The 14817-nt window shown below is 47.9% G+C and overlaps 1 protein-coding gene across 2 annotated transcripts in view; it reads left to right on the top strand.

Annotated features, from left to right (window-relative positions):
- Positions 1 to 14817, top strand: part of UBE2K (ubiquitin conjugating enzyme E2 K) — a 400326-nt gene that overhangs the window by 125699 nt on the left and 259810 nt on the right. The gene's annotated exons all lie outside the window — the stretch shown is intronic.

Below are 14817 nucleotides of genomic sequence, written 5' to 3'. Positions count from 1 at the left end.
ACTTCAAAACGAATGATTTTATTTTTGGATACTTTCTATTTTCAGTTTTCAAACGTTTACAGTCAGGCAAAACAATACAGGAAATAATATAAGGGGAATGAAGAGGGATAACTAAAATCTAACAATCTTGGGAGGGGTCAAATCAAAGCCATGCAATTCAAGTTATCAGTGGGAACAGAATTGGTATGTTCGGAACTCCGAGGTGTAAATCAAATTTCTTTGGCTATGGAGTCCAGTGTGGAGTGCATAACCTAGGAAGGAATCAATGGCTCGAGGGGACTTTCCAGGAGCTACTGTACCACAGTGATCCACTGCAATATCAGCGAGGCTTGTTAGAACGAGAAGTGAGCATACAATTCCGGCCTATAGACTCGGTGAGGGTTCTCGGAATAATAATTTATAAAGGGTGGGGTGGGTGCTCATTTGGGAGTAGATTTAAAACCAATTCCGTCAGTTTCTTTGCTAAAATTTCTCAAATCTTCACCACATATTTGTGATTGGGTCGCCTTTATTTTTCCGGTTTCTAGTAATTGTTAGCTTAGCAACTGTAAGGAGGTGGTTAATGAGCTCTGCGGCTACTCCCAGGAACACCACATCAGCTACATTTCCTAACAGTATTGCGAATGGTTCCCAATGAAGCATTATGCCTGTTATATCCTTAATCTTGGAAACAATTTCCTTCCAGAATATTTGATTTTTGCCATTGCCACCATATGTGACTTATTGTTCCCACTTCCTCACAGTTGCTCCAGCACAGGGCAGAGCAATCAGCAGAGATGTTGTGTGTTATGTTGTCTTTTCGCTTGTTAAAGCATACCGTGTATGCTTAATCCATGTTCATGACACAGGATTCCAATCTTTTCTTCCCATCTTAAAACGGATCAGTTTCTTTTGGGTTTACTCTGCCAAGCATTATGTCTGAGGGAGATTTGATTTTTCGTCAAACCACTACCCAAAGTTAATTTGACATTTAATGCAAACCAACTTTATCGAGGGGCATTGGCAATGACAATTATGCAGGGAATAGCCATGCCGATGAGCAGTGCAGGGGATTAACTATGTTGGTTTTATGCGTTATCAAAAGAAAAAAACCTTAATGAGCTCATACCGGATTAGCAATAATCAAAATTCAGATGCACAGTTTTGGTATTGTTCATAATCCAATCCATCCTCTCTACCAACTATTCCCTGAAAAGCACACCATTTGCCTCCCCCACACCCTCCATGAGTACCTCCATAGGCACATCTCTGCGCTAAAAACACCTCTTCATACCAGTAGAGGCATGCTGTACCTCGCAGCCATAACACCACACGCATAGCTTCACTCTACATTCTCCACCCCCATGCGCACATGCCTCTACCCCCACTCTGCCATGCATCCCCATTCATCTTATATAGGCAGATGTTCCCACCCAGAGCTGAAATCATGTAGTGCCACCTTCCAGTCCTACTTCCGCATGCACGTGTTCACCATCCTTAAACACTTCCCACTGGCCAAATGAACAGGGTTAGAGAAAATTCAGAGGAGAAAGACTAGAGAGGGGAAGACTAATGGAAAGATCGGACAGAAACTAGAGGAAAATGAATCTAGGATAGGCTTCCATTTCTGGTGCCAGAAGGCCTTGGTTCCATTCCTGCCTTTTCCACTTGACCAAGGTTGTTTCATCTTGGGCAAATTGTGGTAACTCCCTGCCTCTCTACTAAAAGTGGAAGTGCTTGGACAAAAAAAAGATTGACAATTTTTAAAGACTACTCTTTTTTTCTTGGTCATTCTTTTTGATTTAATACTGTGGTATAGTGGCAAACCCAAGGGCTATGAACTAGAAGGTATCATTCTAATCCTGGCTTAATCACTTAACCATTGTGAGGTGCAGCTGCCTAGCTGAGAAGTTGCTGATTTTTTAAAATGTATTTCATTACAACCAGGAAACCTGTTTTCCTAATCCAGGCTTTCACTTTTAACCAGACCTGTTTATTTCTGGGCACCCCACTGACCGCACCAATGGTCAATACTATAACAATACGACGCCAGTAAGACTAGTAAAAATTATAAATGGAACGTCTAATTTAGAACACTTTTCATAGCTTTCATGTTGCTGCATGAACCATTTTAGACTGCTTTACAACACACCTGATTGGTTAATTACTGATTAATTAACTGCTAGATAGTTTTTGCAAAATAACTAAAAGAAATAGCAAAATGTTGCCCAGATATTATCTGGACGCTGTTTGATATTCCATTTCAATATGCCATTCCTAAGACTTGGAAAATCCCTGTACCAATCAGAATACGTAAGCACTCCTCTTTCCAATATAATATGAAGAAAGCCTGCTTCTGGGGAGAAACTCTTTGAGCACTCCTTGCTGTTACTAGAATATAACTTTCACATAGGGTCAGGGTCAGGGGCTGTTTAGTACTAATGCGCCCTTTGGGGAACCCCTCAAGTGGATCTGTTCGCAGCCAGTGTGAACAGGAAGTGTTAACTGTACTGCGCCAGGGAATTTCCTCCAAGAGGAGCTCTAGGAGACGCTTTACTGGTGGACTGGAAGTTTCCACTCCGTACAAGTTTTCTCCAGTCCCAGTCATTCCTCACTTGATCAGGAGGTTGAGAATGTTCGGGAAAAATCATGATCCTAATTGGCCTGGATTGGGCCAGGAGGACGTGGTACCCGGACCTTCTGGACATGTCCATATGCCCTCCAATAAGTCTTCCACTAAGAGAGGACCTTCTCTCGCGAAAGGAGCTTTGTGCTCTCCATTCAGAGGTCAAGACTCTCAGCCTTCATGCATGGTTTATAAAAGGCTGAGATACAAGGATTGGGACCTCCTGAATGACGTAATGGAGAGTTTGCTTTCGGCCGGAAGGCCAGCAACAAGGTCTTTGTACTGATGCTGTTGGAACAAATTCTGCAGCTGGTACAGGGACAAGAATGTAGACCCTTTACTATGCAAAACACCAGAGGTGTTATCCTTGCTACTATGCCTAGCTAATCTGGAGCTCCAGGTTGGAACAATTAAAGACTATTTGGCAGTGCTATCCATCTTTAAGCGCTAGTCTGAAGAAACTTCATATTTTAAGGTACCACTGGTGATATAATTTCTGAAGGGACTCACCAATGGGTTCCCTCCATCTCCTTTTCAGGTTCCCGTTTGGGACCTTAATTTGGTGTTAATCTTTAATATGTGCACCATTTCTAGCTCTACATTCATGTCCATTAAGATTACTAACGTTCAAGACCAGTTTATTGGTAGCACTAACTTCAGCCCGTAAGAGTGAGTGAGTTGCAGGCACTATCATCTAAACCACCCTTAATAGTTTTTCACAACGACAAGGTTAAGCCTTCATTTTTGCCTAAAATCATTTCAGATTTTCATGTAGGACAAAAGATTGTGTTAACCACTTTCTATCCTCCATCTCATCCTGGCAAGGAGGAAGAGAGGTTGCACAGATTAGATCCACGTAGAGCTCTAAGCTTCTGGATGTCTAGATTGTCCAAACTTCGCCTGGATGATAAACGTTTGATAGGTTATACAGGTCACAAACTGGATCAGGTTGTAACACAGCAGACCTTATCAAAAGGGATTATTCTAGCAATTCTTGGATTATTCTGGATTCTTGAGGGCCCATTCCACCAGGGGCATGGCTACCTCTTCGGCTCTGCAAATGGGTGTTCCTATTAAAAACATCTGTGAGGCAGCTATGTGGTCTACAATACACACATTAATGAATAATTACTGCCTTTATTCTTCCCCGAGTCGGGATGGAAGTTTTGAAAAAGCTGTCCTCCATTCTGTTCATGGAAACCATTGATAAAAGCTTACTTCCCCCCATCTCTTCCCCCCCAAAAACAAACACTGCTTTGAGAGTATCAAAGATGAGGAATGCGTGGGATGACCCAATCCATTTGAAGAACAAATTACTTACCCCAGGTAACCTTTTCGACTGGATGTTAACGTATTCCTCATCGCCCTCCCAGCCTACCCTGCAGTGGGATTTCCCATGCTATTACAGCTTTCGCTTCTTCAGAGGCTAGTATGATCAAACCTGTGTTGATGCGGGTAGTTTACTGAAAGAAACAGAACTGAAGCCAACAGGCGCTGCACATGCTATTTAAAAAAAAAAATATGTATTGGCATTTGTCAGATATACAAATCAAACGGATTCATAGCATTAGCATTGTAATATCATTGCCTTCTTTTTCTTTTAAACTGTCAAGAATAAACCACAACAAACATTAAATGTCTTCGTTCCTCCAGTTATGCTTTCAGTTTGTCCTTTGGGTGTGGGGGAGTGGGTCTAGATCAACCTCTTACAATGTAGGGGTAGTAACACAAAAAGGTTTTCTGTCCTATGCCCTCTTATGATATGTTAAATGTATTATATATTTCTCATACATTCTCAGGGGGGGGCATATCATCAGATGGGAGAAACCGGTCTCTTATCAGTGCTTTCCATGCCTCATATGTGACGCTGATCTCTCCCTCCTCTCCAGTGAGGCCTGCTCCCCAAGTCTGTTTCTGCTGCAGCCCGGCGCTCCATTTCCTTGCTCCATCCAGAAAATTGCGGGCCCGCCTTTGATTTCCATGCCATTGCGATTGCCCTTTTTGCCAGCACGCATACCATATCCATGAGCTTCACTACGTGTTTAAGTTTACTTAGCCTGGGGTATGTGCCTAGGAGGCATTCCTTCGGGGACCAGTAGTACCTATTAACTACAGCTTTTTTACATGCTCGCTCTATTTTGGCCCAAAAAACTCTTTCTCACATCCCCAAAACATGAGCATCAGGCCAGCTCCTTATCGTCCACACCATGGGCATACTGGCCTTGTATACTTGTTGATGCTTGCCACCCGGAGTGGGGTCATCTATGTTCTGTATAGGACATTTATCTGTGTCAATCGGAACCTGACGTTCCTGTACCTTCTTTAGGGTGCATCAGTGCCCTCTCCCATTCTTTGTCTGTGATGGCTTCTCCGAAGTCTTTCTCCCAACTAGCCTTGAGTGCAGTGCTACTTTCCTTGTTTGCAGCGGAACCTGCATTTTCTCATGGTAGTAGTGGCACTTAACGATTATGTAATGCAGCCAGTTTCCACAGAGATGTACTTTCCTCCATCTTTAGTGTGCCCTAGCGTCTTCATTTGAACTCCTCGGGGTGTTTGCGCCATAGCTGGTGAGGCACCAACGATTCACATTTGTTTTTGGCCATTAAGTTAAATTGTGCTTCCTGCGACTCCAGGCCCATTGGAGAAGTCTCGTTTCTCATTTGTATTTGTTCAATGGGGAGATGATTATTCTCGACTGCTGTAACTCTCTCCTTGACCATGCCTTCTTTCACATCTGCTACAGAGGCCTGAATATCTGGACACAACGCCTTAATTTGTATTATAAGGTTCAAAATGGAGCCCCAAATTAAGTTGTAAACGACTAGCAAGCAATAATCGCGCAATTATATATATATATATATATATATATATATATATATAATTTCTGAGGCTTGTGGAATCTGCTTAGATCACATCCTGTGCATAGGCCGACATCTAGTGGAAGCTGCGGAGTATTAGTTTGTTTTTCGAAACTCGAAAATGGGCGTCGACACAGGGCGTGCCAGTAATACTATCCCTAGTGTAATGTCCACTGTACCCAAGATCCCTCACGCGTCTAGGATCCTCAGATTGTTTTTTTCCACCATACTGGTCGGAAGCATTTTGCGGAGTCCCCTGGCCTTAGCCATACTTTTGCTAAAATATTGATTAATTGACATCCTTCCCCATCCCAACGTCGAACTTCGACACTCGACGCCGGCTGGAGAAGAAATCGACCGTCGACTGCTGCAAGACGGATTTGGGCCTCGGAAGGCCTCTGGCCTCGGCCCGGGCCTTGGAAGGCCTCTGGCCTCGGCCCTGCAAGTAGGGAGAGTGGGGGGTTGGACATGCTCTACACTCTTGGTATATAGGTACACCTTATACATTTCCTACACTTAACAGCCCGCTGCCTCAAGGTGCGTATGGAGGGTACCCCTTTTCAATTCTGCCCCAAGTGCAATCGCAAATACCCTTGGGTCGACAGGCACGCCACGTGCAATCTCTGCTTGCCGAGGGACCACCCCGAAGCAAACTGCAGAGCGTGTAGTAGGTTTAAACCTAAGACACTTAAGGACCGTTCGACGAAGCGTTGGGCCCACCACGCCAGGCAGGCGGCCATGGCAGCGGAGGGCGCCTTCAGCGATGGCAGCGACGCCGTACTTTCGGACAGCGAGGGCATTACAGCGTCGAAAGACAGCCGAGCGCAGGTCCCTGACCTCGGAAGGTCGTCCGACAGGGCGGCTATGGGGAAGACCCCCGGCGACACAGGCGCTTCACACACCACCCACCCTAAACACACGGAGTCCAACCGAGACTCGACGACGTCGAGTGCTCAGAAAGAGGCACAAACAGAACGGTCCGAATCGGTGTCCTCTGGGTGTTGGAGATCGCCGCATGACTCCAGGCAATCATCCACTCTTGCCAAGAGTGCCTCGCTCCCTAGGCTAACGGAAGTTCGATCGTCGGAAGACGAAGACGACTTCCACCCCCAGGCCGCACTCCAGGAGTCGGAGCCCGCAGACAAGATCAGCACGGCCCCACGTTCGAAGGACAGGGACTCTACCCCCGATCATCGACGCCAGGCGTCGAAAACCTCCGGAGCCACTAAGGGACAGGGAAAAACACTTTTCCACTCACGGGGAGGGGGGAAAACAGCAGAAGAAGCAACCTCTGCACTCTTCCACACCTGTGAAACCCTCCACTCCTCCTAAACAGGCAGACGAGACCAGGTCTGCTGATATTTCAAAGAGCAAATCTACTCAAAATAAATCTACAAAACTTTCTGAGAGAGTCATTTCCAGTTACAAAAAATGATCCAGTGAGGACCTAGATAGGGTCATGTCAAGGATGCCTTCTTTGGCCGACTTTTACGATAAAAATCCAGAACATTTCCTTTCATATGATCCACAAGGGGCTACACCTTCAGGCTCTAATGATCCTATTCCCCCCCCCGAGTAAGAAGCCCCGGTTTGAGACACCGATGAGGTCTACAGACCCCTTCGAGGTACAGCCATACTCACTAGATCAAGGAGAGGCTTCCTTTGGTGAAGACCAAGATTTTGAAATGGTAGAAGAGCAAACCGGGACGGGCTACTATGGGGACGATGAGGACCAGGAAGAGGAAGACCCTGAAACCTACAGAGTAGATTCCCCAGTAGAAAAGGAAGCCCCGGTTACCGACTCCCCTGTCGATAACCAACCCCTCCTAAACGAGTTTCTCGCACGTGCAGCAGAACATTTCCATAGTGACACCCACGGTGTCCAGGAGGAGAGGGACTTCGCCGAGGAGAAAGGAGGCCTGTTGCCCAGACCATCCCTATCCTCAAGTCTATTCAGTGAAGAATAGACCCGTCCCTGGTGAACCCGAACCTCACCAGAGCAGTCAATCCCAGAGTTGAAAAACTTTTCAGGGCAGCCCAGTCTGACCCTCTCTATATAAGAGGACATCTGAAGCCAGACTCCCTAGTTGTCACTAACACTCGTAAGAGGGCTGGAACACCCTTGTCATCGTCCGAAGCTCCTCCAGACAAGGAGAGCAAAAAACGATATGGTTTCGGCAGGAAAGTAGCCTCAACGTCCGCCTATCAGGCAAGGATTGCAAACTCCACCACCCTGTTGGCCAGCTACAACTGCCATCAGTGGGAAGAAGTCGCGGCACTCATAGCCTCTGCACCAGAACCCTTAAAGGGCCAGTTAGCTCGGATTTCCGCAGAGGGTAGAGCCATGTCTGGTTGCATTTTAAAAGCAACCTTTGACACCGCGGACAACGCTGGCAGATTGATAGCAGAAGGTACTGTTATCAAGAGACATGCGTGGTTACGGCAGTCTGGTTTTAAGGCAGAAACCCAGGCATCATTGTTGGACAAACCGATGGAAGCCGATCTGTTTGGTAAGGCGGTCGAGGACGCACTGAAGAATGCCAACGACGAATATGAGACACTCGAGTCCCTTGGCCAGTTAACCAATAAACCCCCTAACCAGAGAGGGAATAGTAATTTTCGTCGCCCACGCGGCCAAAATTCCCAAAGAGGATCTAACTATTCCCAGGGGCAAGGTACACAGTGGAACAACAGCCAACAGTCTACCCAGGGTTACGGCAGGGGTAATAGGAGAGGACGTGGTATAGGCAGAGGCAGCCCCAGCAAAGGAGGCGGCACGCCTCCACCAAAGCAGTGACGCTCAGTTCAGGGTCCCTTCTCACGCAACCCCAGTAGGGGGACACATTTCCAACTTCACCCAGGCTTAGGAAGGGATCACATCAGACAGATGGGTGCTGTCAACAGTATGCACAGGGTACTGTATAGAACTACTGCAGCGTCCCCGGAACCATCATCCACGACAAAGAGTACATTCTTTAGAACATCAGAAGATTCTCCTCGAGGAGATCGCCATTCTGCTAGCAAAGGACGCGATAGAACTCGTCCCGGGACACCAGGTAAACAAGGGTATTTATTCAACTTACTTCCTTGTGCCAAAAAAAGATTTGACAATGTGCCCAGTATTGGACTTACGGCCTGCCAACAAGTATGTGAAGCCCCAAAAGTTTTGTATGACTACGCTACAAGAGGTAATCCCCCTCCTAAAAAAGGGGATTACATGGCAACCTTGGATATGAAAGATGCCTATTTTCATATTTCCATGTTCCCAGCGCACAGAAGGTACTTGCGCTTCAAGGTGGACAGTCGGCACCATCAATTCAAGGTACTGCCCTTCGGGATAGCTTCGGCCCCAAGGGTATTCACCAAGGTACTGGCGGTGGCGGCTGCACACCTACGCAGGGAGGCAATCCCGGTGTACCCTTATCTGGACGACTGGCTCATACGGGGGAAACCCCAGTAATTTGCAGGACGAACATTCAAAGGACTATCGACCTCCTCCACGAATTAGGCTTCTCAATCAACGAGAAAAAGTCAAGCCTGGTGCCAAGCACCTCCAAACAGTTCCTAGGAGCAATCCTAGATACTCAAGCGGGGTTGACCTTTCCGTCAGAGGAAAGAATTCGGAATGTACTACTGCAAATTCCGCAATATCAGTCCGGTCACCAAATAACGGTATGCAAAGCAATGCGTTTACTGGGCATGATGGCGTCCTGTATTTACCTGGTCCCCCACACGCGCCTGCGCATGCGTCCCATGCAGGAATGGTTGGCGAAACAGTGGTCTCAGGCAAGTGGTCAGTGGGACGATCTAGTGGTCGTTTCGCCAACACTAGTACAAAGCCTTCACTGGTGGACAAGAGAGAATCTTGCACAGGGAAAACCCTTTTACGATCCCGAAGTACAGGCAGTAGTCACTACGGATGCATGTCTGACGGGGTGGGGAGCTCACCATCTCCACCACACAGCTCAGGGTCTCTGGTCTCCCTCAGTGGCCAAGAACCACATCAACTTGCTAGAGCTTCTGGCAGTATTCAGAGCGCTTCAAGCGTTCGAGCCCCACCTACTAAACCTGTCAGTGCAAATCCGGACCGACAGCACAACAGCCATGTTCTACCTGAGCAAGCAAGGAGGGACTTGTTTGCCAAATCTGTCCAAGCTTGCCCAGAAAATCTGGATATGGGCACTCGGACGGAACAGCTTCCTGTCATCACAACATGTTCCAGGGGAGCTCAATTCCCTAGCGGATGCTCTGAGCAGAGACTCCCTCCCAGAGGAGCACGAATGGGTTCTACACAGAGAGGTCGTAGAAGATATCTTCTCTCAGTGGGGTTTCCCCACTATAGACTTATTCGCCACAAGCGAAAACAGACAATGCCCAGGATTTGCATCCAGGTTTCCCCAACCAGACTCCCAGGGGAACGCCCTGTGGATGAACTGGTCAGGGATGTTTGCGTACGCTTTTCCACCAACTCCTCATCAGGAAAGTGGTGAACAAGATGAACAGAGAGTCGATGACGCTCGTCCTGGTTGCTCCCATGTGGGCAAGACAACCGTGGTTCCCACACCTACGCAGGATGGCGGTGTGCGAGCCCATCAAACTTCCAGCCTGGTACAACCTAATGTCCCAGCACCAAGGTCAAACAGTGCACCAGCAACCCAACTCAATGAACCTGCTAGCATGGCTCCTGAGGTCATAGAGGTGTATGGACATCCTAAAGGAATCTAGGAAACCAAACACAAGGCACTGTTACTTTGACAAGTGGAAGAGATTCGTTATCTGGTGCCAGAGTAGACAAATCAACCCAGTTGATTGCACTCCTTCCACTATTGTTACATACATGCCCCACCTGCTAGATGCAGGATTTGTTTTTAACTCACTGAAAGTACACCTGGCAGCCCTGTCGGCATACACCACTTCCCATAACAAGGTCTCGTGGTGGAAAGTACCAGTAGTTAAAGCCTTCATGGAAGGAGTAAAGAGACTTCACCCTCCTATTTCGAACCCACCACCAGGGTGGGACCTTAATGTGGTGCTATTTAAGCTCATGGGGCCCCCTTTCAAACCCATGCATAAAAGCAGTCTCAAACACCTGACTTATAAAACGGCCTTCTTAGTAGCTATTACTTCTATAAGAAGGGTCAGTGAAATTCAGGCTCTGTCAGTGCAAGATCCCTTTGTTACTGTCCATAAAGACAAACTGGTTTTACGCACACACCCTAGGTTCTCACCTAAGTTTATATCTAAACCAGTCCATCGAGCTTCCGGCTTTCTTCCAGGACCCTCAAATTTCGGCTGAGGTGAAACTACACACCCTAGATGTGTGTAGGGCGGTCCTCTACTATGTAAATAAAACCAGACCGCTAAGGAAAACAGATCAACTGTTTGTCTCCGTAGCTACAGGCAGAGAGGGGGATCGCGTCTCTAAAGGTGCCATCTCGAAGTGGATTATTAACTGTATCCAGCTGTGTTACTCACTTTCTGAAAGAACTCTGCCTTTCACGGCAAGAGCCCACTCTACTAGAGGCATTGGGGCCACTCTGGCTTTTATTGCAAATGTACCCCTTGACACCATTTGCAAAGCAGCTACTTGGAGCTCTATTCACACTTTTACTCCGCATTACTGCATCGACACCCATTCCAAGGCAGATACACAAGTGGGACAAGCGGTTCTAAGACACTTATTTGCTCATGACCCTTCTCACATCCCACCTCCTTCAGGTACTGCTCTCTAATCTATGCACAGCATGTGATCTAAGCAGATTCCACAAGCCTCAGAAGGGCTACATTACTCACCGTAATCGTATTTCTGATGCTTGTATCTGCTTAGATTCACATGCGACCCACCCTTCCTCCCCTCTGAGAGAAGGCGCATGGTTGCTTGTAGTCTTACCTTTCTATCTGCTTGGATTATCTGTACTGGCGCTACTCCTCATGCTACCTCATGTCAGAAAAAATACAATCTGAGGGACCTAGACGCGTGAGGGATCTTGGGTACAGTGGATGTCACACTAGGGATAGTATTACTGGCACGCCCTGTGTCGACGCCCATTTTCGAGTTTCGAAAAACAAACTGTAATACTCTGCAGCTTCCACTAGATGTCGGCCTATGCACAGCATGTGAATCTAAGCAGATACAAGCATCAGAAATACGATTACGGTGAGTAATGTATCCTATATATATATATATATATATATATATATCTATATCTATATCTCGCTTGTGGAATCTGCTTAGATCACATGCTGTACATAGGCCGACATCTAGTGGAAGCTGCGGAGCATTATAGTTTGTTTTTCGAAACTCGAAAATGGGCGTCGACACAGGGCGTGCCAGTAATACTATGCCTAGTGTGACGTCCCCTGTACCCATGATCCCTCACGCGTCTAGGACCCTCAGATTGTTTTTTTCCGCCATACTAGTCGGAAGCATTTCGCGGAGTTCCTGGCACTAAGCCATAATTTTGTAAAATATTGATAATTTTACCCCTTCTCCACACCAACGTCGAGATACCGAATTTCTACACTCGACGCTGGATCGGAGAGGATTTCGACCGTCGACTGCACGACGATTTTGGGCCTCGAGGCTTCCGTCTCGGCCCGGGCCTGGGCCGCTGGTCAAGGCCCTGCAAGTAGGGAGAGTGGGGGGTGGTCATACTCTACACTCTTGTAATATATAGACGCACTTATATATTCCAACACTTACCAGCCCGCTGCCACAAGGTGCGTATGGAGGGTACCCCTTTCCAATTCTGCCCCAAGTGCAATCGCAAATACCCTTGGGTCGACAGGCACGCCACGTGCAACCTCTGCTTGCCGAGGGACCACCCCGAGGCAAATTGCAGAGCCTGTAGTAGGTTTAAGCCTAAAAAACTTAAGGACCATTCAATCAAGCGTTGGGTCCACCACGTCAGGCGTCAAGAGGCCATGGCAGCGGAGGGCACATTCAGCGACGCCGTACTTTCGGACGGCGAGGGCTTTATGGCGTCGAAAGACAGCCGAGCGCAAGTCCCTGAACTCAGAAGGTCGACCGGCAGGCCGGCTATTGGGAACACCCCCGGCGACGCGAGCGCTTCCCATGACACTTTCACAAAACACACAAAGTCAACCGAGACTTGACGCGCACGTCGCGTTCTCGGAAAGAGGCACGTAGAGAACGGTCCGAATCGGTGTCCTCTGGGCGCTCTCGATCTAGATCGCCACATGACGCCAGGCAAGCATCCACTATTGCCAAGAGTGCCTCGCTCCCTAAGGTCATGGAAGCTCGATTGTCTGGAGACAAAGCCGAGTTACACCCTCAGGCCGCACTCCAAGAGTCGGCTCCCGCAGACCGAATTACTACAGATCCCGAACCCCTACCTCCACGCTCGAAAGATAGGGTCAAGACCCCCGAACCTCGACGCCAGGCGTCGAAAAGCTCAAAGGGCCCTAAAACACACGGGAAACAATCCTCCAGTCACTGGGAGGGAGGGAAACAGTAAAGGAAGCAGTCTCTACCCACTTCCAAGCCCGTAGAACACTTCACTCCTCAAAAACAGAAAGACAAGTCGACGTCTTCTAATAACACCAAAACCCCTGCACAGGCTACCAAGTCTAGTCAGGATAAATTTGAAAAACTCCCAGAAAGGGTCATTCCCAGTTCCAGAGAATGGACCAGTGTTGACATAGATAGGGTAATGTCAAGAATGTCATCTTTGGCTGATTTTTATGCAAAAAACCCAGAGCACTTTCTTGCTTATACTCCCAACGGGTCAGCACCCTCTGGCTCTAAGGATCCTATACCTCCAAGTGCAAGGTCCCACTTTGAGACACCAACAGGGTCTTCAGACCCCTTCTACGTCCAGCCCTACTCTCATTACCAGGGAGAGACATCCTTTGTTGAGGATCCAGATTTGGGCATGGTGGAGGAACAAACTGGGATAGGCTACTATGGGGATGATGAGGATCAAGATGAGGAGGAGGAAGACCCCCCTACAGGGTAGACTCCCCAGTAGAAAGAGAGGTCCCCATTACCGACTCCCCTGTTGACAACCAGCCACTCCTGAATGAAGTGCTGTCTCGAGCAACCGAACATTTCCACATCGATACCCAGGGTGCCCAGGAGGAAAGAGACTTTGCAGAAGAGTTAGTGGGGGAGAGGAGGCCTGTTGCTCAGGCCATCCCTATCCTAAAATATATTCAAAGAAGAATAGACCCGTCACTCCTCAATCCTAACCTCACCAGAGCAGTGAACCCTAGGATTGAAAAAATTTTCAAGGCGGCCCAATCAAACCCACTATATATAAGAGGGAATCTGAAGCCGGACTCTCTGGTTGTTACTAACACCCGTAAGAGGGCTGGAACACCCTCATCGTCCGAGGCTCCTCCCGACAAGGAGAGCAAAAGACTGTACGGGTTAGGCAGGAAAGTGGCCTCCACTTCCGCCTACCAGGCAAGGATTGCCAACTCCACCACCCTGTTGGCCAGCTACAACTGCCATCAGTGGGAAGAGGTTGCGGCACTCAAAGACTCCGCACCAGAACCCTTGAAGAGCCAATTGGCACGAGTTTCAGCGGAGGGAAGAGCCGTGTCCGGTTGCATTTTAAAGGCAACCTTTGATGCCACGGATAACGCAGGCAGATTAATAGCAGAAGGAACTGTTATTAAGAGACACGCTTGGCTACGCCAGTCTGGTTTCAAGGCTGAAACACAAGCATCGCTATTGGACAAACCGGTGGAGCCGGATCTGTTGTTTGGTAAGGCGGTCGTGGACGCACTAAAGAATGCTAAGGACGAGTATGAAACACTCCAATCCCTAGGCCAGATAACCACTAAACCCCCTAATCAGAGAGGGAATGGCAATTTTCGTCGCCCACGCGGCCAAAATTCCCAAAGAGGTTCTAACTATTCCCAGGGGCAGGGTACACAGTGGAACAATAATAACCAGCAGTCTACCCAGGGTTACGGCAGGCGTAATAAGAGAGGACGTGGTAGAGGTAGAGGCAGCCCCAATAAAGGAGGCGGCACGCCTCCAACGAAACAGTGACGCTCAGTTCTAGGTCCCTTCTTATGCAACCCCAGTAGGGGGACGCATTTCCAACTTCACCCAAGCTTGGGAAGGGATCACATCTGACAGATGGGTGCTGTCAACAGTATCCGAAGGGTACTGTATAGAACTACTAGAGCTTCCCCGAGACCATCCTCCACGACAAAAAATCCATTCTTTGGAACACCAGAAGATCCTCCTAGAAGAGATAGTCAATCTGCTAGCAAAGGACGCGATAGAACTCGTCCCGGGACACCAGGTAAACAAGGGTATTTATTCAACTTACTTCCTTGTGACAAAAAAAGATTTGACAATGCGCCCAGTATTGGACT

This window comes from Ambystoma mexicanum, chromosome 6q, assembly GCF_040938575.1.
Source record: "Ambystoma mexicanum isolate Mex_15411 chromosome 6q, UKY_AmexF1_1, whole genome shotgun sequence".
NCBI classification, from domain to species: domain Eukaryota; kingdom Metazoa; phylum Chordata; class Amphibia; order Caudata; family Ambystomatidae; genus Ambystoma; species Ambystoma mexicanum.
This window is presented reverse-complemented; position numbering and strand designations above follow the sequence as displayed.